Consider the following 24,898-nt stretch of genomic DNA (forward strand, 5'->3'; position numbering starts at 1 on the left):
GGCCGGCTGGCTTGACCGTTAAGGGTGCTGTAACCCCCGAAAGTACACTCCAGTCCAAACCAAAAAAAAAATTATTTTCTGTGTTTGTGAATTGTGTGCGCAGTAGCCGCACGTGCATCAACAAAGTAGTGCCAAGCGTGCACCTGTGTCATAAGTAAAGGGCCGGCTGGCTTGACCGTTAAAGGGTGCTGTAACCCCCAAAGTACACTCCAGTCCAAACCAAAAAAAAAATTATTTTCTGTGTTTGTGAATTGTGTGCGCAGTAGCCGCACGTGCATCAACAAAGTAGTGCCAAGCGTGCGCCTGTGTCCCATAAGTAAAAGGCCGGCTGGCTTGTCCATTAAAGGGTGCTGTAACCCCCGAAAGTACACTCCAGTCCAAACCAAAAAAAAAATTATTTTCTGTGTTTGTGAATTGTGTGCGCAGTAGCCGCACGTGCATCAACAAAGTAGTGCCAAGCGTGCGCCTGTGTCATAAGTAAAGGGCCGGCTGGCTTGACCGTTAAGGGTGCTGTAACCCCCGAAAGTACACTCCAGTCCAAACCAAAAAAAAAATTATTTTCTGTGTTTGTGAATTGTGTGCGCAGTAGCCGCACGTGCATCAACAAAGTAGTGCCAAGCGTGCACCTGTGTCATAAGTAAAGGGCCGGCTGGCTTGACCGTTAAGGGTGCTGTAACCCCCGAAAGTACACTCCAGTCCAAACCAAAAAAAAAATTATTTTCTGTGTTTGTGAATTGTGTGCGCAGTAGCCGCACGTGCATCAACAAAGTAGTGCCAAGCGTGCGCCTGTGTCATAAGTAAAGGGCCGGCTGGCTTGACCGTTAAAGGGTGGTGTAACCCACAAAGTACACTCCAGTCCAAACCAAAAAAAAATTATTTTCTGTGTTTAGCCGCACGTATATATCAAATCGATATAACATAAATGGAGGACCAAACTTTCTCCGATAAAAATAAAATAGAGAAAGATCAAGAACCACTTCCTCCTAGTGCTGAAGCTGCTGCCACTAGTCATGACATAGACGATAACATGCCATCAACGTCGTCTGCCAAGGCCGATGCCCAATGTCATAGTAGAGGGCACATACAATCCCAAATGGCAAAGTTCAGGAAAATGACCTTGAAAAAGACATTTAAATCAGCTGAAGAGAAACGTAAACTTGCCAATATGCCATTTACGACACGGAGTGGCAAGGAACGGCTAAGGTCGATCCCTAGTATGTTCATGACTAGTGGTTCAGCTTCACATGACGATGGAAGCCCTCCTCCCACTAAAAAAATCAAAAGAGTTAAGCTGGCAAAAGCACAGCGAAGAACTGTGCTTTCTAAGAAGATATCACAAATCCCCAAGGAGAGTCCAAGTGTGGTGGTGGTTGCGATGCCTGACCTTCCCAGCACTGGACGGGAAGAGGTGGCTCTTTCCACCATTTGCACGCCCCCTGCAAGTGCTGAAAGGAGCACCCACAGTCCACTTGCTGATATGCAAATTGAAGATGTCACTGTTGAAGTACAACAGGATGAGGATACTGGTGTAGCTGGCGCTGAGGAGGAAGTTGGCGAGGAGGATTCTGATGGTGATGTGGTTTGTTTAAATCAGGCTCCGGGGGAGACAGTTGTTGTCCGTGGGATGAAAAAGCCCATCACGGTCATGCCTGGGCAGAAGACCAAACATTCCACCTCTTTGGTCTGGCAATATTTCTATCCAAATCCGGACAACAACTGTCTTGCCATATGTACCATATGTAAAGGTGAAATAAGTAGGGGTAGGGACGTCAACCACCTAGGAACATCCTCCCTTATACGGCACCTGCAGCGCGTTCATAAAAAGTTACTGTCAAGTTCAGAAACTTTGGCTAAGACCGTAAGCAGTCCAGGGACACCTAAATCCCGTTGTCCTGTTGTATACAAGCGCCTGCAAACCACACCGTCAACTCCCTCCTCGTCAATTTCCTCCTTAGTCAGGATCGGAAGTAGTCCTGCAGGCCATGTCACTGGCATGACTGACTCTCCTATCCGGGATTCCTCTGGAGGATCCTGCATTGCTACGCCTACTGCTGCCGCTGCTGCTGTTGCTGCTGCTGGGAGTCGTTCATCATCCCAGAGAGGAAGTAGGAACACCACTACTTTTACTAAACAATTGACCCTCCAACAGTCCTTAGCGAGGAGGATGAAGTACGACAGCAGTCATCCTGAAGCAAAACGTATAACTGAGGCCTTGACTGCTATGTTGGTGTTAGACGTGCGTCCGGTATCCGCCATTAGTGCAGTGGGATTTAGACAATTAATGGAGATAGTGTGTCCCCGGTTCCAAATCCCGTCTAGATTCCACTTCACTAGGCAGGCGATACCGAGACTGTACAGAAACGTCAGAAAAAGTGTCCTCAGTGTCCTGAAAAATGCCGTTGTACACAATGTCCACTTAACCACGGACATGTGGACAAGTGGAACAGGGCAGACTAAGGACTATATGACTGTGACAGCCCACTGGGTAGATGTATCACCTTACGCAGCAACAGCAGCAGCGTCACCAGTAGCAGCATCTCAGAAATGCCAGCTCGTTACAAGGCAGGCTACGCTGTGTATCACTGGTTTCAGTAAGAGGCACACCGCCGACAACCTCTTAGAGAAACTGAGGGAAATCATCGCCCAGTGGCTTACCCCACTTAGACTCTCCTGGGGATTTGTGATATCTGACAACGCCACCAATATTGTGCGGGCATTACATCTGGGCAAATTCCAGCACGTCCCATGTTTTGCTCACACAATAAACTTGGTGGTGCAGAATTTTCTGAAAAACGACAGGGGCGTGCAGGAGACGCTTTGGGTGGCCCGAAAAATTTCTGGCCACTTTCGCCATTCAGCGACTGCGTGCCGAAGACTGGAGCGCCAGCAAACACTCTTGAACCTGCCCCGCCATCACCTGAAGCAAGAGGTTGTGACGCGGTGGAACTCAACCCTCTATATGCTTCAGAGGATGGAGGAGCAGCAAAAGGCCATACAAGCCTATACATCCACCTATGACATAGGCAAAGGAGGGGGTATGCACCTGACTCAAGTGCAGTGGAGAATGATTTCCGTGTTGTGCAAGGTTCTCCAGCCCTTCGAACTTGCCACACGTGAAGTCAGTTCAGACACTGCCAGCTTGAGTCAGGTCATTCCCCTCATCAGGCTTTTGCAGAAGCAGCTGGAGAAAGTGAAGGAGGAGCTAAGACGGAGCGATTCCGCTCGGCATGTGGGACTTGTGGATGAAGCCCTTCATTCGCTTTGCCAGGATTCCAGGGTGGTCAATCTGTTGAAATCAGACCACTACGTTTTGGCCACCGTGCTCGATCCTAGGTTTAAAGCCTATGTGGTGTCTCTCTTTCCGGCCGACACAAGCCTGCAGAGGTGCAAAGACCTGCTGGTGAACACACTGTCAGCTGAAGCGGAACGTGACACGTCAACGGCTCCTTCTTCATTTTCTCCTGCAACTGGGGCTGCCAGGAAAAAACTTAGGTATCCTAAGCAACCCGCTGGCGGTGATGCAGGGCAGGCAGGACCAAGTTTGGACATCTGGTCCGGACTGAAGGACCTGGCAACAATTTCTGACATGTCTACTGTCACTGCATATGATACTGTCACCATTGACAGAATGGTGGAGGATTACATCGGTGACAGCATCCAAGTAGGCATGGCAGACAGTCCATACCTGTACTGGCAGGAAAAAGAGGCAATTTGGAGGCCCCTGTACAAACTGGCTCTATTTTACCTGAGTTGCCCCCCCTCCAGTGTGTACTCCGAAAGAGTGTTTAGTGCAGCCGGGAACCTTGTCAGCGAAAGGCGTAGGAGGTTGCTTCCACAGAATGTGGAGAAGATGATGTTCATCAAAATGAATTATCAGCTCTTCCAGGGAGACCAGCCTCCAGAAGGTACAGAGGGACCTGTGGTGGTGGATTCAAGTGGGGACGAGTTAATACTTTGTGAGGATGAGGATGTACACACTGAAGAGGGTGAGGAATCGGTGGATGAGGAGGATGAGGATGACATCTTGCCTCCATAGAGCCAGTTTGTGCAGGGACAGATTAATTGCCAGCTTGTTTTGTGGGGGCCCAAACGAACCAATCATTTCAGCCACAGTTGTGTGGCAGACCCTGGCGCTGAAATGATTGGTTTGTTAAAGTGTGCATGTCCTGTTTATACAACATAAGGGTGGGTGGGAGGGCCCAAGGACAATTCCATCTTGCACCTCTTTTTTTTCTTTGCATTATGTACAGTTTGGGGCCTAGTTTTTCAAACTGCCATCCTGTCTGCCACTGCAGTTTCACGCCTAGATGGGTCACGTGTTTGTGCCGCCCACTCGTGTCGCTTAGCATAGTCATCCAGCTACCTCGGTGCAACGTTTTGGACATAAAAACACTATTGTGAGGTGTGAGGTGTTCAGAATAGACTGGAAATGAGTGGAAATTAAGGTTATTGAGGTTAATAATAGCATAGGAGCAGAAAAACCTACAAATTCTGTGATTTTAGCTGTTTTTATGCTTTTTTAAAAAAAAATACAGATCCAAAACACAAAACCCAGAACCCAAAACACGGAAGGGTGGTTTTGGCAAAACCAATCCAGATCCAAAACACGAAGAAAGATCCAGATCCAAAACCAAAACACAAAACACGAAAAGTGGCCGGTGCACACCCCTAGTTTAGATCCAGTTGCACATGTCCTACTAGTATCTATGATTATCCTTGTATGTGTTATCCCACAGTCTAACCTGCACTATATGGGACTCGCTACCTCGCATTAGACCTGAGTCAGAGATGTACACTAATGCCACCACAGCTATGATCCCATACACAGCTACTGTGTGATGTATGCTAATGTCACAGACCCCGAGGACCGTATGGAGACTCCCACCTGCAGCTTTGCAAATCTAAGTATCTGTGTACAAAGACGCAGCATCAGTCACAGGTCATTCTATTATCAGTCTCCTGAATAACTCTATGATTGTGCAGAATGAAATGAGACACTGGAGTCATTTTATTGCGTACAGGATCACAGGCGCAGGCTGAGACACATGGTCACAACACGCTGCAGTTTTTGCCTCTACTCCCCGTCACCTCCCCCAAATGCTCCCTGTCTGTTAATAACATTGCGAGTAAAAAGTAGCTGCGAGCGACTTCAGTAATGCACCTTCACGCATGCACAGTGCGATTTAGACACATGCACAGTTTATCGATAATCACTCAACTGCGTAAATATCGGCATTGCGCACATCTCTAAATCAGGCCTATAGTCCAAGAGGCCTCCACTCTAGAATCCTTAAAAGTTTTTTAGTTCCTAAAAAAGTACAACCCAAATGCTTAGTTCTCTTTTCTGTTATTTTTTTTATCTTGTATTTTTTAAATGCAGATGTAAAGCACTTTGAGTCCTATTGGGAGAAAAGTGCCGTATAAATATTATTATAATTATTATTATTTATAATAATAGTTGTCATACATTCATTCAATCATTCTGATATATGGTACAATATATAGCAAATAACCAACAAGCAGTATGCTTAAAGCAGTTTTATTTACAAATAAAAATTGGTATCACTTAAATCTGAGCTGGGACGTTAAAAAAACTCTTTACTTTTCTCTTTAATTTAGTAATAGTATTGTTGTGAAATTAGAGTTTACACCATTATTCCAGATATATTGTGGTTACTGTAATACAAGAAGAAATAAGTGAAAGGAGTCCTGATTATTTTCCTTTTATTGTTCTGTGCTGGACAATCTGTCTGTTGTAATGACCATGATTGTTTTAAGATTTTTTTAAAAGTATCAATAACAATTTTTTTTATATGTTCACTGGTATTTTTGCTATTTGTAAACTTTCATGGCATTGACATTGATAAACCTATGTGATTTTATTTATAAAACTATATTTGCAGCAGTAAAAGTTTCATATTTGTAAATATCATTATTTTATTTTGCATATAGTTTTATAGAAATTCACGAATTTAAATATTTTATCAAACTATTTTTAGGGGGATGCAGTTAGGAAGCCGACGGTCGAAATGCCAACCGCCGGCTTCCTGACTGTCTAATCCCGGCAGGAGTCTAATGATAGGCATCGAAATCTAGATGCCAATCATTAGCCCTACGCCGGGAACCCGACGCCCGGCATACCGAACAAAGGTAAACCGGGCGGAAGGCGTGGACAGCCACGGGGGAGAGGGTTAGGTTAGGGGCTCCTGGGGGGACTTTGGGTTAGGCTCCCCCCCCGGGAGGGTTAGGCTAGGGGAAGGGGCGGTTAGGGTTAGGCACCCCCGGGGAGAGGTTATGGTTAGGCAACCCCCCAGGAGACTTAGGTTTAGGCTGCGGGGATGGGGGGGTTAGGTTTAGACATTTAGGGGGGTTAGGGTTAGGCACTAGGGAGGGAGGTTAGGGTTAAGCACCCCTAAGGGAGGGTTAGGGGGGGACAGGGTTAGTTTTCCTTACCTAAATACCCTGTTAAGATCCTCACTGCTGCTTGGCAGTCATACATACTGATTCCATTTTTAGGATACACCATTTTTCATTTTGCCCTGGGTGCCAAGAACCCTGTTTATGTCTCTGCTTCCACTCATCCAGAAGTGTAGCATGTAGCCAGGGCACCCATAGCACATGCATGCTATGGACCTCCCCCCCCCAAGTTTTCCAAGGAGGAGGCATGTCCAGCATATGTTGTTAAATTAAAGAGAAATAAAAATAAACATTTGAGGCAGCATCAAACTTGGGCTTGGTGGGCTAGATACACAGATGGGCCCAGCTAGTTTGTTGCTCATAGCGCATCATTCAGGTCTCTGTGTGGCGCAATAGAATGTTACGTGATGGCTGGACTTTGGCGTACCGTGGTATTCTTCAACGAAAGATACGCTACGGCATGTAATACAGCGCTTAACCGCTGGGTGGCGAATGCTTTACTGTTGTAATTTGTACTGAATACCATACTGTTAAATCGGATGGATATCACATTCACGCACTGTATTTGCATGGTCTCACAACCAATCTTTTTAATATCACATAAGCTCTTAGAACGGGATGCAAATCAGTACACATACTATACATAACTGTATAGTAGTGTAGTTGCCGTGTTGTTATGACAGTATAAACGATACTGTAGATTAATGCACACACAGCTTTCACTGAGATGGGATGAATTATTCTCTAAAGATGGGGTACTGTGTATATATGTACTAGTATAATATTTTGAAAGGAAGACACATTTTTTATTATTATTAAAAATAGCAGTGGGTGGGTGGAGTGCACAAGGATGAGACAGCTTTGTGCAGTTCTTGATATAGTTGGTGTGTGGGCTAGAGGTTAGGTAATCGATTATTTTTTTCTGTGATTGCTTTGCAACAGTGCTTTTCCTGGGTTCAAGCCCTGGAAAAGAATAATTTTTTTTTGCACTGTCGGCGCTGTCCAAGACTTAGACACTATAGTGAAACTAGTAGTGGGCTGATTAAAACGGAGGCATTACAAACTGAATGTGCATTTTAAAACACACACTTGCGGCAATGTCGGCACGTCGTTGCGCTGTGGTGGCTGTCAGATCTGGGGGTTGCAATGGGATCTCTGGACCAGTGCATGACCAGTGGAGCTGCTCTATATGCCAGTCGCGCTATACCATGGGGTATGGAAGATCATAGTACTGCACATACCCAGTGTGTCTGGAGTCACAAACAGTGCAGCCCAGACTTAAACACTATAGTGATTTCATGACTTTAGGAACTAGTAGTATGCTGTTTGAAAGAGGGATCTCTGTATTACAAACTGACTGTGTGGTTGAAATCAATGTCGGCACAGTCAGTGCTGTCCCAGACTTGGACACTACAATGATGTATACCAACCCCCTAAAGTAATTCAACTAATAAAAGCCACTCCAGCCTTCAGCCCCCTGCTACTCCAGATTTCAGCCACCTGCCACTCCAGATTACAGCCCTGTCACACCCCGTCCCCCTGGCCTTCCAGCCTTCAGCCCCCTGTCACACCAGCCCCTAATATATCAGCCTCCATAATATATCAGTGTACTCCCCCCTCTACTGCTTATAGCAGGCCCCTATCTCCTATAATACCCATATTACACCCCTCAGTTAGTGACCGCATTATGTATTAGTGCTCCCTCCTCCCCACTGATGATAGCCAGGCCCTGTCCCCTATAAAACCAATTAGCCACTGACAGTATTAAATATAAGTGCTCCCCCTTCTTCTCCTCACTGTTTATAGCTGGCTAGCCCAATCACCTATAAAATCCCTCAGCCACTGACAGTATTAAATATATAAGTGCCCTCTACCCTCACTGATTATAGCAGGCCAGACCCCATCCACTAAAAAAACAGCCATTGACAGTATAAAATAAACTAGTAGAAACCCATCAAAATCGATGGTTAGTTTTTTTTAAAAGAATATCAAGTAACTAATGTAAACAATTTTGCATTGACAAAAAAATGTTACATATTCATTCAAAGACTTCAGTAAAGTCAATATTTTGAGTCCATCCATTTGCGGCAGGTAATTCAGGTGCATCTTCGTGAGTGATCTTTACTGCAACAGAATCCTTTGATCTTGCTCGAGATAGGGCAATGTAGAGTATACCATGTGAGAAGACTAGTTCTTGCAGGTATATTCTGACTTTGGAAAGTGTCTGTCCTATCTCTTATTCATTGTCGTCGCAAAGGACAATATGATCAGAAATGTAATCTGTTTGATCGTAAAAGGAATCTCTAATTCATTGTCGTCGCAAAGGACAATATGATCAGAAATGTAATCTGTTTGATCGTAAAAGGAAAGTTCTGTCACTTGAAATCAGCAGAGTGCGTGGCAAGGTGTGCAATGACCCCTTATGTTCTCCGCAGAAAATTTCAGCAGAAATTGTATTTTAGAAGAGCGACTTTACGATCCTACATGTACCATTGATTATACCTTTCCTTATGTCCAGGCTCCTGATGAGCATCATGACTGAACATATTTTCAGTTGTAGAATGTGAGGCGGAAGTCCACTTATCTCGCTCAACTGGATAGCGCATTCTTTCACTTTCATCTTCAGTCACAACAGTGTCAAGTGGAAAGTGTGCTCTTCACCTGGAAGTTGTTCAATGATCTTGTTGATCTCATAACAGTGGGAATTCTTTGGGAAAAGCATTGCTCTATCTTTCATTTCGTATGTGCCATATACTGTTTCAATTATGTCACTCTTGCATAACATTTCATTTGGTATTTCAATGAAAGGTGAATCTAGAGCATTGGCATGGCCAGGACCAATCGGAGTTAGAAGTTCAGTGAATGCGACCTCATTACAGTTTCTACCCATGTTCTGTGTCAGAAGATGTAGCCATAGTGGGCATGATTTCTGACAGTTCTCGATAATGGTTCTGCGTGCTGAGTGAGGGGCTATGGGTAGAACTTGTTCAAAATCTCCTCCAAGTATCAAGAACTTGCTACCAAATGGTTGTTCGTTATTTTCATTGTCGCAGAATAAAAGATCAAGGCAGATCAGGGCATTAACAGGGATCATGGAAGCTTCATCAAAAGTGTAGACCCTTGTCAATTTCAGTTCTTTTCCAGCTTTCAAACTCGGCTTGATAGAATTAACTGAATTCTCGACCAAAGGAATCAGAAATTTGAAGATGCTGTGGCTTGTATGTCCTCTTGGGAGGAGCATTGCTGTGATACCTGTCCATGCTTTTGTCACGAATGAAATGTAAAAATGCTGCATACAAAAAAGTGTTTCCACAGCCAAGAGCACCAGAAATAACAAAGCATTCATACTTGTTTTTTTGTTAGTGACGCATGCTTTTTATTCTGAATTAAGTTTGGGAATCATAGTGTCAGCAATCGCCTTTTCGGTTTCTGCTTCAAAGACAGTTTGTGACATGGCTTCTAATGAGACTTGTGGCAGACTTAAATCTCTGAGGCTCAACGAATGTGACAAAAGTATTGTATCAATTTCAAAAAGTGCCTTGTTGCGACTAATCTCTAGTGAGAGGGTTCTACGGAAGTCTTTAGTTAAGTTATTTTGATTTTCAAGAAAAGTGCCATAGGGTCTAGTACTCCACAAAAAGCTCAAAGGTAAGCAAACATTGCTCTAAACTCTTTGGGCATCTAGTGAGAGGAAGCTTCTTTGAGTGCAATTTCATATTGTGAGTAAGATTCAAAAAGATTCCGTGCAATAGCAGCTTGCTTGACTGTTCCATTTAAGGTCTTCAGGTTATCAAAAGATTTCGGCCCGGGGACACTGACCAATAGAAGGCGAAGTGCAAAGGTTTCCTCATGTTTCGGGCTGATGTTGTAGATACGGCCAATTCCTCTGCCTTCTTTTCCAGCATTTGTTTTCAAATAAATAGTCTTTGGGGATGTCCTTGTACAAAATTGATCTAGCTTCGTGGTCATTGTGATTGAGTTCGAAAAATGTTGTCAAAGTTGTCATGGCATGTTCTTGTCAGACCAAGTAAGTGATGTCTGTGTCCTCTAGGATGTAGACATTGTGATGTCCTGGCAAATGAATAGCTAACTTCTGGACAGTATGTAATTGTGATTGCATTGGGAACTCAAGAAAGCTCCAAAATGCCTCAGGTGCACTCACATAGGTCACATTGACAATTCGTGTAATCTCATCATAATCAGATCATCCACCTGGGGCAACATTCACTCTCTTGACACTTGTACTATTGTAGCCTTTATAGATATATTTGTGGAGGTACTTTTCATATCCACAAATTCCATGTTGATTTGAGCCTAGAATTTCTCACTCAAATAGGGGTTATACGGCACCACCCACTTCACTGGCCATTTTTCTCAACCGGCAACATTGGATTAAGCGCACCACAAGACCATGCAAGATTTCACAACTTTGAAAAGGACAATCCTTTGAACAGGACACATGGTGGCTTCTTCTGCCAGAGTGAGAAGCATGTGGCAATGAGGCAGTCCTCGTTTCTGGAATTAGATGACATATAGTTAGTGGATCAAACCAGACTTCTTGTTCAAACCAGAGATGAGTTCATCAAGTTTTCCAATAAGTTCAGGTCTGAAGTTGGACTGAGTTGCATATCCAAGATTCTCAGTTATCTCTTTCTATTTTAGAATACATGTGAATGTGATGAACAGTGATGGTTTGCCGAAGGCTCTGGCTAAAGCCATACCATCTTGGTAATGCATGTTCATGTTTCTGATGGAACCTTGGAAGGAAGGAGGCAAGATGACGATTTTTCTAGGTTGTACTCCATGCTCGGCTGCCTAGTTGAATAGGTAGTCTTGTAGGCCAGCGAATGTATAAACTCTGAGTTTCCTTTGCTCAAGCTGTGTCTTATTGTACATGAGACGCTCACCTTCAAATAGTATGTACTGATCAACTAAGTACTGTAGCCACAACTTGCCGGAATTGTGTGAAACAGGAGATTCTTTCCGGATAGCCATTCTGTAAGCCACATACTGTAATCGAGTCACTTTTCTGAACTTGATCTGTCTTTTATGTGGCCTATTCTTATCCCATCCATGTTCTCTGTAAGGAAACAGTAAAATGTATAGCATAGGGTCAGTGAGTTGATATTTTTTAGGTACTCAGTTCCAGATCCCTCAATGAATACCTGCAAGTCATAGTTTCCTGGAGGATGTCCATCTTTGATTGTGTAAATGGCAGCAATTTTATCTGCTAAAGGCAAATTGAATTGGTTCTTGCTCTGGTCATGGATGTCAGGCTGTTCTGATAGTAAAAACATTTGAACTTCGTATGTGTTATGAAACTCCTGCACTATTACATAAGACCCCTTGAATCCCTCTTTGGAGGGTCTTGTGCCTATAATAACCACCCGCTGGTCCCTTAGTATTAGATGCACACACCGGTACTTAGGCAGCCACCAGGTCTTATACCTCCAAACAGTAGGGGCTTATGCAACAGAAAGAAGATAACTAGGTAATAACTGGAGTAGTAGTGTATAAGCAACAGTAAAATAGCAAGGACACAGTTAACTGAAGTACTGACACTACTTTTGTCTAGAACAGGTAGTAGCAAGGGTATACTGTGCAGACAGATGATGTGGACATCATGTAGAGTATTGCAGTTCTTGAAGTGCAGCACAGTATTTAACCACAGGTGGAATGCACGCAAGTAGCAGTACACGCAGATCTGCACCACAGTTTTTGATGCAGTAGCAATGGTTAAACACATTCACTATTATTGCAGCAGCAGCATAGCACAGCAACCCAATATAGAAAAGCAGTGGTATTTAAAACAGTGATATCAGCACAAGGCACAGGTGGAGTGCTCAACAGACAATGAATACACAGGTAACACAGCAGTATACTAAGGACCAGAGCTGCCAAGAGTTGCGCTGGGCCCAGGTGAAGGGGGTGTGGCATAATCGCAGGAGACATGGTCACACCCGCTTAAGAAAAAAATTGTTGCATCGCCACGAAGCAGCACTGCATGCTGGGGGAAGGGGCACTGTGAGACTCTCAGCCTAGCACATATCAAGTGGGGGCACAATCAGGATGATCGCTCCCACCCACAGGCAAAGAAGACTACTATTGCTGCTCTGCAGCAACAAGCAGTTTCCCTTTGCAGCCCAGCACACAGCAGTGTGTGCTGGACTGCTCAAATGACAGGAAGTAGGGGGGAGCAGCAACGGACCCGGGGCCCTGCTGGGACCCTCCAGCAAGCCTGGGCCTGGGTAATTAATATCCCTCCCCCACTCTCGGCGCCCCTGCTAAGGAGTATATATCAGCAGAGGTAATGCACAGTAGTGAAACACTTAGCTGAGTAAATCCTTTAGGGAGTCAGCTAGGATATGAGGAACAGCAACCACGAACAGGGACCAAATGACAAGGCTCCAAGAAGAAACACCAGAATAAAAGTGTGGAACTGACTGCCTTTTAACAGCACTGAAGTCTAATCAGCACTTTAATTAACATGCAAATTGGAGCTGCTGGGCTGCAGATAGCAGTAACAAAGCTGGGACCAGAAGACACTGTGACTGCAAAGAGTCCCGGGAAGCCTAGCAATTACTGGGACCACCAAATAATGCAGCTTGTGTGACTCGGCATCCCGGTCGCTTAGCAATGACAGGGACCTGCGATGGAGGAGAGCCGTGATGGCAGCTCATAACAGTATGGCTCCCTGCCTTCAATACTGTAAGTGCCAGTTCATTCTCTGCCTTCTCAACTTCTGCCATCAACTTGTACTTATGGACAAAGGGGTTTATTTTGAGCATCATTTCATGCAGCTTTAAGATTAGCATCACAGGTTGAGTTCCGTCCAATCCTCATTTCAGTTGCTTCAGCAGTGTCGATAATGTAAAGTTGTGCATAAGATTGCTCAGAAACGTTCTGGGGATGCAAAGGGCCAAATACGTAAAGCTTCATTTGCAACAAAATAAGCTAATGACATTGTGTATGTATTTCATGATGTTGTCTAAAAAAATGGCACATTTAAGAGTCGCCATCTTTCTTCAGAAGATTTTCAAGTAATGGGTGAGAAAGAGTCGGTGACAGGAGAACTTACTTATCGTAGCAACAGCTACTAAAGCAAAAGTTTGTCTTGGTGCCAAACTTTTCGCAATTGAAATGTAAAGCTCTGCAGAACTTTCATTCGAAGGACAGAGGGACTAAATTATAATAACCCACAAAAAGAAAAAAATCAGGATTAAATGCACAGCGAAGGTGTGGTTTACAATTTCTTATAACTGGCATCAAAAGAGGAATCACTTCTGCTTCTTCTTCATCTGAGGTATCAGGCAAAATAAAATTGGCAAAGTGCTCAGAGTGGTGATGTACCAACTGGTTCAATGTTTCACTGATGTTCAAGATAGGGAGTGTAAAGGCCAGTGGCATATCTATAATGGGTGCAGTGTGTGTCCAGGGGGGCTCTGCACCACACTCACTGCAGCCATATTTTTTTTAAACTTACCTGTCCGAGGTCTCACGTCAAGTGTCACTGCTGCTCAGAACACCGGAAAAATGGCTGCCGCGGCCATTTTTCCGGCACTCTGCGCATGCACAGTAGACTCCAGACACACTCTAGTGCCCGGAGTCTACTAATGTTCCGGTGGCTGGCCAGCCGCATCAGTCAGTTGCCAGCCATTAGGGAAAGAGGAGGGGGTCCCACACGAGGATTGCACACGGGCCCCCTCCTCTCTTAAAATGCACCTGGTAAAGGCCCTGTTCAAATTGAGGATTTCAAGGTTTGCCATCAATGCCCCATTTCGGTTGGCTGTCTAGAGGTTGATGGCTGAGGGCTGGATATTCTGCGCCTCTTGATTTGATTGTAAAGTTGTTAGAATGAGACTCACATTGCGAATACTCTTCATTCTCTTTGTCTGAGACATATAGTTGCGACCCATTGATTGCTCACGCCTTCCACTAAGGCTTACTTTTTATTTTTTTGCTGTGAGGAAGACGTTCTGTTATTGGTAAGTATGCAACAGATATGTGTATGTCTGTCAGTGAGACAGGGATGTGCTGTTGTCAGTGAGGCAGGGATGTGCTACTTTCCTGTGGGTAGAGTCTGTATGAGTGATGCTGTTGTTTACAGATGGTCATGTGACAGTTAGAAGGTGATTATTTACACTGGGAACATCACGCTGGAGAGAGAGCACTTCATGGTGTAGGAGTCATGGCCAGAGTCCATCCTCAGGTTCAGCGTAGTGATGGACATCGGAATCCGATGGTTACTAACAATCATTGATTTTGTTCTGATGGTAATGTTTTTACCATTTGATGGTGGCAGATCCATGTTTGCCACCATGGAATGGAAATCATTTGATGGTGTTGCGATGCTTGTTTGTTTTTTAATTCCTGATAGTTATGCCTCACCTGGCCTCTTCCAGGCTACTGTGTCTGCATCAGGGCATCTTCATGGGCTTGTTGGAGGCTGCCTCTCACTGTCTGCCTCAGATGTGACCCTGCTCAGTCTATTACTTCCTCCCCTCTCTTGCCTGCTGCTAAGTAACAGGGCCCATTACTATATTTGATTGGCTCTCTGAGACAGTGAGAGCCAATCAGAGTGCAGCCGATGGCCATGCAGCAGCAGTCAGTCAGTCACACAGCACAACAGTGTTTTCTGTGATTAGCTTCTTCACAAAGGCTCTATTTACAACAATCCGCATTTGTAATGCAGATTGTAGTGTGATATTTCTGATTGAATTCGCATTGTGAATTCAGGCAAAATCACAGGGATTTACTACAAATCCCTTGCAGGCACAGAGCTTGCGATAAAGCTCTGTCCCTGCGAGTCCCCTCTGCACACTTATCACGTTATTGTCGCAAAAAATGCTGTGACAAGTGCCGACGCATGCACCGACCGACCGTCACTAAGCCTCGCCCACAGCACTAAGCCCCACCCCCCACGATCGCAGCCCCCCCGCGACCCCTTTCCCCTTAATTACACTTACCTGCAGTCATCGGTGCTCCGACTCAGTCAGATGATGACTGGGCCCCAGTGCATACTGGGAGATCAGCTGACCGGAGGAAGGACATCACGGGAGCCCAGATCACCAATCCCTGGACTAAGGGGTGGTCCGGGTGTGCACTGGACCACCCATTAGCCAGACTGCCTGTAAGTTTCACTGTCTGCTCTGCAGGAACAGATTTACATGCATGTTAATCCCTGCCGCTGCCCCATCCTAAGTGAGCTAAAATGCTCAGGTAAGCTTTTTTTTTTTACTATTTTTTTTTTTTTTTTAGCAGAGATTAGCATGTGGTCTGTTTAGACCACACAGCTGATCACTGGGGCTGGCTCCGGGCTCTGCTCTGCCCATTAGAGTGGAGCAGGGGTCCGGTAACCGGGGAAGACCCTGGATAACGTGACCTCCGGGGGCATTATTATCACAGGGCTTTCCTCGGTATTTTTTCACATTTTATTTTTAGTATCTTTGGCCAGATCACATTTCCCATTACAAATATGGGAAATGCAATCTGCTTACTAAAAATAAGTCATAATTAGGGCTTGGAGTAGAATTTTACGAATTCTAATCCAATTGCCCTTTAGTAACTTTAGGTGATACTAAAATAATGTGAAAAGGGTGTGAAAACACCCCTTTTTTTACTGTATTTTAGTAAAAATAATGTTAATAAATAGAGCCCCAAGTCTCAGTTTCAGATGCTGTCTTGCTGTTTCAGCACACTGGCCAGCTCCTGTACAGCAGTTTGGTACAATATTTTTTTTCTGTGACTTGCTTCACTAAAATCATCATTGCTGAGCTTCCTTTTGTCATAGATACATAGTTCATACACCTAAACCTTTCTCAACCAATGCTGTATAGAATAGTGGAAACCTCATCAAAATCCTTCCAGTGGTTCAATAGATTAGCCTAAATAAACAAACAGACCCCTAAACCAGGGACTTTATGTTATGTATAGAAAGATTCTATGCAATTTTTTAATATGATTAGGAATAGTAAATGAAAAATCTGATTTTATTATTAGTATTATTTCCTTACTTGCCATGTAGAATCTTTTACTCTAATATTTCACACACAAAAGGTTTAGAGGTGGTCAAAATATTCCTAGATGAAGATTCTATTATGGATGATGTTACATGACTTTGTTGTTTCAGCAATCAAATTCATTTTAGAGCTCAATTTTTGTTTGACACCAGAAATAATTTACAAACATGGGGGACTACCAAGGGAACCAAGTTAGCCCTGAGTAATGCCAACCTATATATGGTATCATTCGTAGAGGAATTCATCTGGTCGGCAATTTTGGGGCAAACCTGGTTCTCTTTGTCAGGTGTAAATAAATGACAATTTTTTTCATTTAGGATCGGGATCTCACATCTATCACTTCAGTTGTCACTTCCCTTAATAATAACATCTATGGTTTGAAGTTCACAAGCACAATAACACCAATATACAGTTTCTGGATGTTGCACTGCTGTGGCTTTCTAATGGCTTTCTGGACTACACCAGTAGCCATCTAAAGTTTTGGCATTATAATATCCCTAATCTGAATTAGGAGAAACTGTTCAGATGAAAGTAGTTTTCAAAGACAAGCATATAAATTATATTCAGCCTCAAAGAGATACCCTATGTATATCCTTAATAAGAAACTTGATGATACTATTATAAAAGATAGGAGTGTTCTGTTAGAATATAAAGCTCCTGGTATCTCAAGAAAACCATGTAATGAATAGTCAGGACAAGATCTTCCTTTTATTACTGAATTTAATACCCATGCTTTCACTATAGAGAAGGTTATACAGAAAAATGCTTCACTTTTAAAGGTAGATTCAGTGTTAGGCCACCTAGTTGGGAAGATTTAACAGTTGTTTATAAAAAAACAGAATACGTAAAACAAAAACTCGCACCTAGCATGTTTAATAAAAACAAAATAAAGTTACCTATAGAGAAACAAAAGAGTCATCTAGATTGGCTACCAGAGAAACCCAAGGGGCTCTTCAGATGTGGAAAGGAAAAATGTATGACCTGCAAACATGTAGAACAAATGAATGTTAATTTTACAACAAAAATTTTCAAGAAATATTCCCGATAGACATCTTTCTAAATTATAATTCTAGTTATCTTATTGAATGCAGCTGCAGCGTTCTGTACAAGGGTCGGACCAATACATACACTCAATATGAGATACCTCGAACATTGAAGGAATATTACTAAATAAAAAAACACCCACACTCAGTCGAGACATGTAATAGACATATAATAGGATACAATCAAAGTGGTATCACCAAAATCATAGGCAAAACTAATGGGTGGTCTGGGTGTGCACTGGACCACCCATTAGCCAGAATGCCTGTAAATCTCACTGTTTGTTCTGCAGGAACAGATTTACATGCATGTTAATCCCTGCCGCTGCCCCATCCTGAGTGAGCTAAAATGCTAGCTTGCACTGTAGCACCTAAGCTCTGCTACCTCCCATTTCCCTAACCAATAGGAATCCGGCTGGCACGATGACGTCATGCCATGTGCTGTGTGTGTCATCTGTGTGAAGAAGACCCGAGAAGGAGGAGCTGCATATTAGCAGCAATTGAGATTGAGAACAGCTGCCTCTGTCCCTGATGGAGAGGAGAGGGAGATAATCAGCTTTAAGCAGTGCTTTTAGCTATCAGGTAAGTTGCAGAAAAGGGTGAGAGTGGGGGCTCTGCTTTGCTTGTAGTCAGCATTTTAGTATAATTGGTGGAAAACCCAAATTTATAACATCCTTTTGTTGCAGTGAACTGCTTTGATAATGTAGCCCATATGTATAATTTGAGAAATATATTAGTGAGTATTGTTTAACAGATAAGTGAGAAAGAAATAATGAAAGGGTTGATAACACTTGTGAAGTGAATATATGTATACCTGTATGTGCTGTGTACCACTTAATGTACAAGGGTGAATCACATTCCCAGAGAGGGTGATTTATACCATCTCATTCAGTCAACTATAAAGAGTTCAGGAAGGGACACATGAGGTAGTTAGATGGACAGAGCAGGGAAAAAATACAGCAGGGAAAAAATACCGTTACAGGGGAGGTAACTGTCAACTTCCTGATACACTTCCAGTGCTGGCTGTTTTCCAATGCCCCAGGGATTGCTAAGGATCAAAATAATTGGTGGTGGCAGGGACCAGAGGTTCAGTGCAGCCCGTGTGGGCTTAAGTGTGGAGCGGCCGATACTTGAAACAGTCTGGGATCTGTGGTTATAGCAATAGCATTAGTGTGTGTGCTCCAGCAGCCGACGTCACCCTTGGATCGGGGGCCATCTGACTCAAAAGGCACTGTGTGTCTGATGGGGCAGTACCTTCAGTAAAGTCATTCCTCTCTAGAGATAGAGCTGGTTATGTCATGTGAAGGGAGACAGGTATGTCAATGAAGAGGCTGCCTGCTATTGAAAATACAAGTCCTTGCAGCTAGACTATCACTCCTGAGAGAAACGGAGGTGGTAAACAAAGAAAGCCTATACCATATTCTATTGTCTCTCAGCCAGCCGTATGAGAAAGTTACAGGCTATTACAGACTATTTATGCCTCATTCATTGACAAATGGAGACTTTAGTTACTGGTTACTGTAGGAGAGATATAGCAGACTTTGAGTGAATATCCATGGAACTGGGACCAGGTAGACACAGAGTTATGTTTATAGATACAATTTAGTAAAAGAAGGATGAGTTCTGAACCCTCCTCTAGACTTACCATAGCAGAGACTATTATAATGATTTGGAGGAGCATCTGAAACTAGAGTCTATATTGTTATCATTACTACACTAACCACATCCTGGGACTATGATAGACCTTTAGAAGGAAGATAAAATTGTGTTCACATGGATGCTGTTCAGGCAACACTATAATTTGGAGTCAGTATTAAAATTATGTTATTTAGTCATTTTGCATTTGCAACTGAAACCTCAAACTCCATTATGAAAAGACAAGATTCAATCTGATTATTTATTATTAGAGATGTGCGCCGACCCTCGTGTTTTGGTTTTGGATCTGGATCTCCCCGGGTTTTGGATCTGGATTGGTTTTGCCAAAACCTCACCTACGTGTTTTATTTTCGTGTTTTGGTTTTGGTTTTGGATCTGGATTTTTTTCTTAAAAAAATAAAAAAAAACTAAAATCACATAAAATGGGCTTTTTTTGTTCCTACAGTATTAATAACCTCAATAACATTTTTTCCACTTGTTTCCAGTCAATTTTGACCACCTCACAGCTCACAAGGGGACCAGGAGGCGTGCTTTCCAAAAATAAATAAACAATTGACTTAAATAATGCTTTGCAAATCTTCAATAAAGGCATTTCCCAACCTGTACAGGGACATAAAAAAAACATAGTTAGTTAGTGGCCTTCAAACTGCCGTTGTTCCCACTGTCCACTTAACTATATGAGATATATTGTGAACAAGCGGAACAGAGCAGTAAATGCAACATTTCAGACCTAAGGTTTAAGTATGACATTGTGTCTTTATTGTGAATTCTTTCTTGAGCGCCATGCCTGCTTGCTGGGAGTTGATTTTTTCACCCCAGAAGGGGACCAGGAAGCGTGCTTTCCAAAAATAAATAGACAATTGACTTAAATAATCCTTTGAAAACCTTCTGTTCTTTAACAGAATTTCCCAGCCTGTACAGGGACATTAAAAAAAAACAGAGTTAGTTAGTGGCCTTCAAATTGCCATTGTTCCCACTGTCCATTTCTCTTAGATATGTGAATGTTAGAATAGAATGTAGAAGGCCAAAAATTGGGTGGACCACACATGGCTGATTGATAAACCATGGTGACTGGATTAGTGTCATAAGGAAGAGGAGGCTGCAAACTGGGTGTCATGTTATGAGTTGGCCATATGGGCTATGTTGCTGTTAAGGGATCAGGCTGGTAATCATCAGTGAACACATTAATTTATTTACTGTAGTCTTCCATTGAGACTTTTTAATGGTCATTTCAGTGTTGTCCACTGGCTGAGATCCATCTCATGTGAGGGTTCAGTTTTCCCAATGCAAATGATACAATTCACACCCAGAAGGTGACTCTTATGTTTAGCCGTGGTGTCAGTCTCTCTTTTGGTAGAATTAGGCTTTAGTTTTTTACAAGTATAGGCTTCAGTTTTTTAGAGCATATAACTTTATAAGCTGTTAGGATAAAATTTCTGCTATGTTAAGATTAAGAAAAAACTTTTTGTAACCCAATAACTTCAAAAAAAAAGTTTTCATTGCAATATTCATGCAGCCCTTTGACAGACAGCAGCACAGCACCCCTGCACAGCTACGCCGATGACAGTGACAGCCAGGTGTAAAATTGATCATAAATTAATTTAAAAACAATTCATTGGGTGCAGCCCTGGCTGTTAAATGGATCATAAATTAATTAAAAAACAATTCATTGGGTGCAGCCCCTGGCTGTTAAATTGATCATAAACTAATTAAAAAACAATTCATTGGGTGCAGCCCCTGGTTGTTAAATTGATCATAAATTAATTTAAAAACAATTCATTTTCTGGTGAACGATCTGCATAACCAGCAGGCATTCTGTAAGGAAAATTGAGTATTTTCCTGGCAGCTGTTGAAACTGAAGGAGGAGATGATGGCGTTTCACATGCGGCTGCAGCTGACAATTTTTTGACCAACAGTTCTTCGCATAGTTTTAGATTTTGGTCTGTTGGAAAAAAAACTCACAAGGTAGGACTTAATCCTAGGATCCAGAATGGTGGGCAAAATATATTTTTCAGATTTCAATAGATTAATGACTCTTGGGTCCTGGTGAAGTGAATCAAGGGCTAGATTGACCAGTCTGATATACTTTGCGCAATCACTCCATTTCAGCTCCTCCTTCAGTTTCTCCAGCTGTTTTTGCAAAAGTCTGATGACGGGAATGACCTGAATCAAGCTGGCAGTGTCTGAACTAACTTCACATGTGGCAAGTTCAAAGGGTTTGAGAACCTTGCACAACATGGAAATTATTCTCAACTGCGCTCGAGTAAGGTGCATTCCCCCTCCACGGCCTATATCATAGTCCGTTGTATAGGCCTGGATGGCCTTTTGCTGTTTCTCCATCTGCTGAAGCATATAAAGGGTAGAATTCCACCGAGTTACTACCTCTTGCTTCAGCTGATGAAAGGGCAAATTTTACAGTGCCATGCAATCTTTGACAAGCGGTCTAAAATGTCCGGAAATTTTGCGGGCCACCGAGAGCATCTCCTGTACGACCGTGTCACATTTTAAAAAATGTTGCACCACCAAATTAATTGAGTGAGCAAAATATGGGATGTGTTGGAATTCACCCATATGTAATTCTCTAACAATATAGGTGGCATTGTCCGAAATCACAAATCCCGAAGAGAGTCCAACTGGGGTAAGCCATTTAGCAATGATTTTCCCTGAGTTTTTCTAAGCAGTATGCCTCTTAGTGAAACCAGTTATACAAATAGTAGCCTGCCTCTGCATCAGTTGTCTTTTGGGAGATGTTGCTGCAATACACCTACCCAGTGGGCTGTCACAGTCATGTAATCCTTATTTTGCCCTGTCCCACTTGTCCACATATCAGTGGTCAAGTGGACAGTGGGTACAAGAGCATTTCTGAGGACATTAATAAGGTTTTTTTTAATGTCCTTGTACAGACTTGGAATTGCTGTTCTAGCGAAGTCGAATCTAGAAGGGATCTGGTAGTGAGGACACAGGACCTTAATTAACTGTTGAAAACCCACTGCAGTAATGGCGGTGTCAAGGCTGCAGACACTTGAGACTCCTGGGAGGAGGCAGGCCTACTATGCACAATAAACTGGGGTGTCTTTAGGAATTACCTTTTCATGAAATCTCGGTAGCACGGAATAAAAGTAAATAGAATTTATACACAGGAGAAATATAATATCAACGTCTCATATAAAGTCTCAACAACACAGAGGTTCACATAAGCAATAATGAGTATATGAGGAAACCCCCCATATATAGTCTTTAACACAGAAGAGCTAATTTGGTAGGGAACCCCAATTCCAGTATGAGGCTAACACCTCAGGAGGGTATACAGGAGCTTCACCAGGGTGGAACCCTGTAGTGATGGAAATTGGGAGCAGGGTGAGACCTGTGATGCAGTAAAAGACAGAGCAGGATTGAGCCCTGTGATGCTGTGAGGTTGAAGCAGGGTTGAGCCCTGTGATGCAATGAGGTCAGAGCAGGGTTGAGCCCTGTGATGCGTTGAGGTTGGAGCAGGGTTGAGCCCTGTAATGCAGTGAGGTCAGAGCAGGGTTGAGCCCTGTTATGCGATGAAGTTGAAGCAGGGTTGAGCCCTGTGATGCGGTGAGGTTCCGGAACAGGGTTGAGCCAGGCGGTGTAACTAGAATCCAGAGCGGGGTTGAGCCCCACGATGCAATGAAGGTTGATGCAGGGTTGAGCCCTGTGAAGTGGTGTGGTTCCGGGACAGGGTTGAGCCCTGCGGTGTGACTAGAATCCGGAACGGGATTGAGCCCCGCAATGCGGTGATGATAACGGTAATGGTGCAGTTGACAACTGTAATGAAGATTGGTTCGATATCCACAGGAGTTAGAGACAACTGGCAAAGTAAATAGTGCAGCAAAAGGTGAAACCACAACAGTGAAGCAGAAAGCAATACTTAGGCAATGGCTATGCTGAGCTCTGTAGTGCGGCTGGTAACTGGCATCAGAAGTTTAGCTGGAACATGAGTGGAGATATAGCAAAGTCCACAGCAACCCACAGGCATAGCAGGGATCTGGCAGGAGTCCAAGAAAGACCTGAAAGTAACTTTGCACAGACACTGAGACACAGTTAGTAATGGGCTTTATACTAGAGGTCTGTGATCCATAGGAAGTTCAGAACATGTGACCCAAATGGAATCAGGTTTGAAATAATGAACAATCTAGGAATCCCACAACCTGACAACACCTTGGAAACAGATGATCACTTTAACTCTCTATTCCCTGTATGTGAAGAACGCCAGCAAGCAGAATAGCTCATCCAACAACCACAAAGGAACTTTGGAAAAAGTAATCTATCTTTATGTACTGAAATAGTCACAGTCCTGACAGGCGGATACTGGATGCACATCTAATACAAGCATAGCTGTTATGGCGTCAGTAATCTGCTGTGCAAATGGGTGATTGCTGTCATATTTGTTTGCCCTTGCAAATGCTTGTTTGACAGTTAATTGTTTTTTGGAGGATACGCTACAAGTAGTCTTCTTCCTGATCCCCTTCTGGGATGAAGCTCCACTCACAGCAACAGTAGCAGCAATAGACGTAGTCATCAAAGATCCTTCTGAGGAATCACGGATAGGAGAGGAGTCATTCATGCAAATCTTGAACCCCCCTGATATTTCCATACCCCCACTTCAAAATAAGGACAGTGACCTGGGCCTAATGCCCAGGTTCACTTACCAAGGGCACGGGCTCTTTGCCTGCCAGACAAGCACCAAAGGCCTGAGGACTGACTAGGCCCATGGGCCTAGTGTCCAACAACCCCGGTGGTCTAGGGAGGATTAAATAATTAAAGTGGGTGAAGCCGCTTACCAAGACGCTGGGAGAGGCTGCAGTGGGGAGATTTGTTTAGGTCTTTTCCTTTCTACCACTGCAGCACTCTCCGGTCCTCAGCTTCTTGATCCTCATCTTCTTGCTGCTGGTCTGTCCAGGCCAGCGGCGCCTCCTATTCTTGGCCGGCTCTTCCTTTTTCTTTTCTTCTGGAAGTCTTCTTTCCTCCCTCTCTGCTCCTCTCCCTTTGCAGCAGCACACCTTTCCTCACTGCAGCACACATCTCACCACACTGCAACACACACCTCTCCTCATGCTCATACCTCCCCTCCCCACAGCACTCACCTCTCCTCACATCTCATCTACCCACAGCACTCACCTCTTCTCACACCTCCCCTCCCGACAGCACTCACCTCTTCTCACACCTCCCCTCCTCACAGCACTCACCTCAGCACTCACTTCTCCTCACACCTCACCTACCCACAGCACTCACCTGTCCTCACACCTCCCCTCCCCACAGCACTTACCTGTCCTCACACCTCCCCTCTCCCCACAGCACTCACTTCTCCTCACACCTTACCCTCACAGCAGCACACCTCTCCTCACATGACCACTCACCTCTCCTCACCACTCACCTCACTGCAGCACTCACTTCTCCCCTAACCACTCACCTCACTGCAGCACTCACTTCTCCCCTCACGTCACTGCAGCACTCACTTCTCCCCTCACGTCACTGCAGCACTCACTTCTCCCCTCACCACTCACCTCACTGCAGCACTCACTTCCCCTCCCATCACCACTCACCTCACGCTACCCCTCCCCTCAGCAATCTCCACAGCACTATGTTCCCCTTATCTATACACACAGCCCCTCATGATCTGTAAACACAGCCCCTCACCATTACTACACACGGCCCCACAACATCTGCATACACAGTACACATAGCCCCACACTATCTGCATACACACAGTGCACACAGCCTCTGCATACACACAGCCCCTTC

This window comes from Taudactylus pleione, unplaced genomic scaffold, assembly GCF_031769625.1.
Source record: "Taudactylus pleione unplaced genomic scaffold, aTauple2 ptg000054l, whole genome shotgun sequence".
NCBI lineage: Eukaryota > Metazoa > Chordata > Amphibia > Anura > Myobatrachidae > Taudactylus > Taudactylus pleione.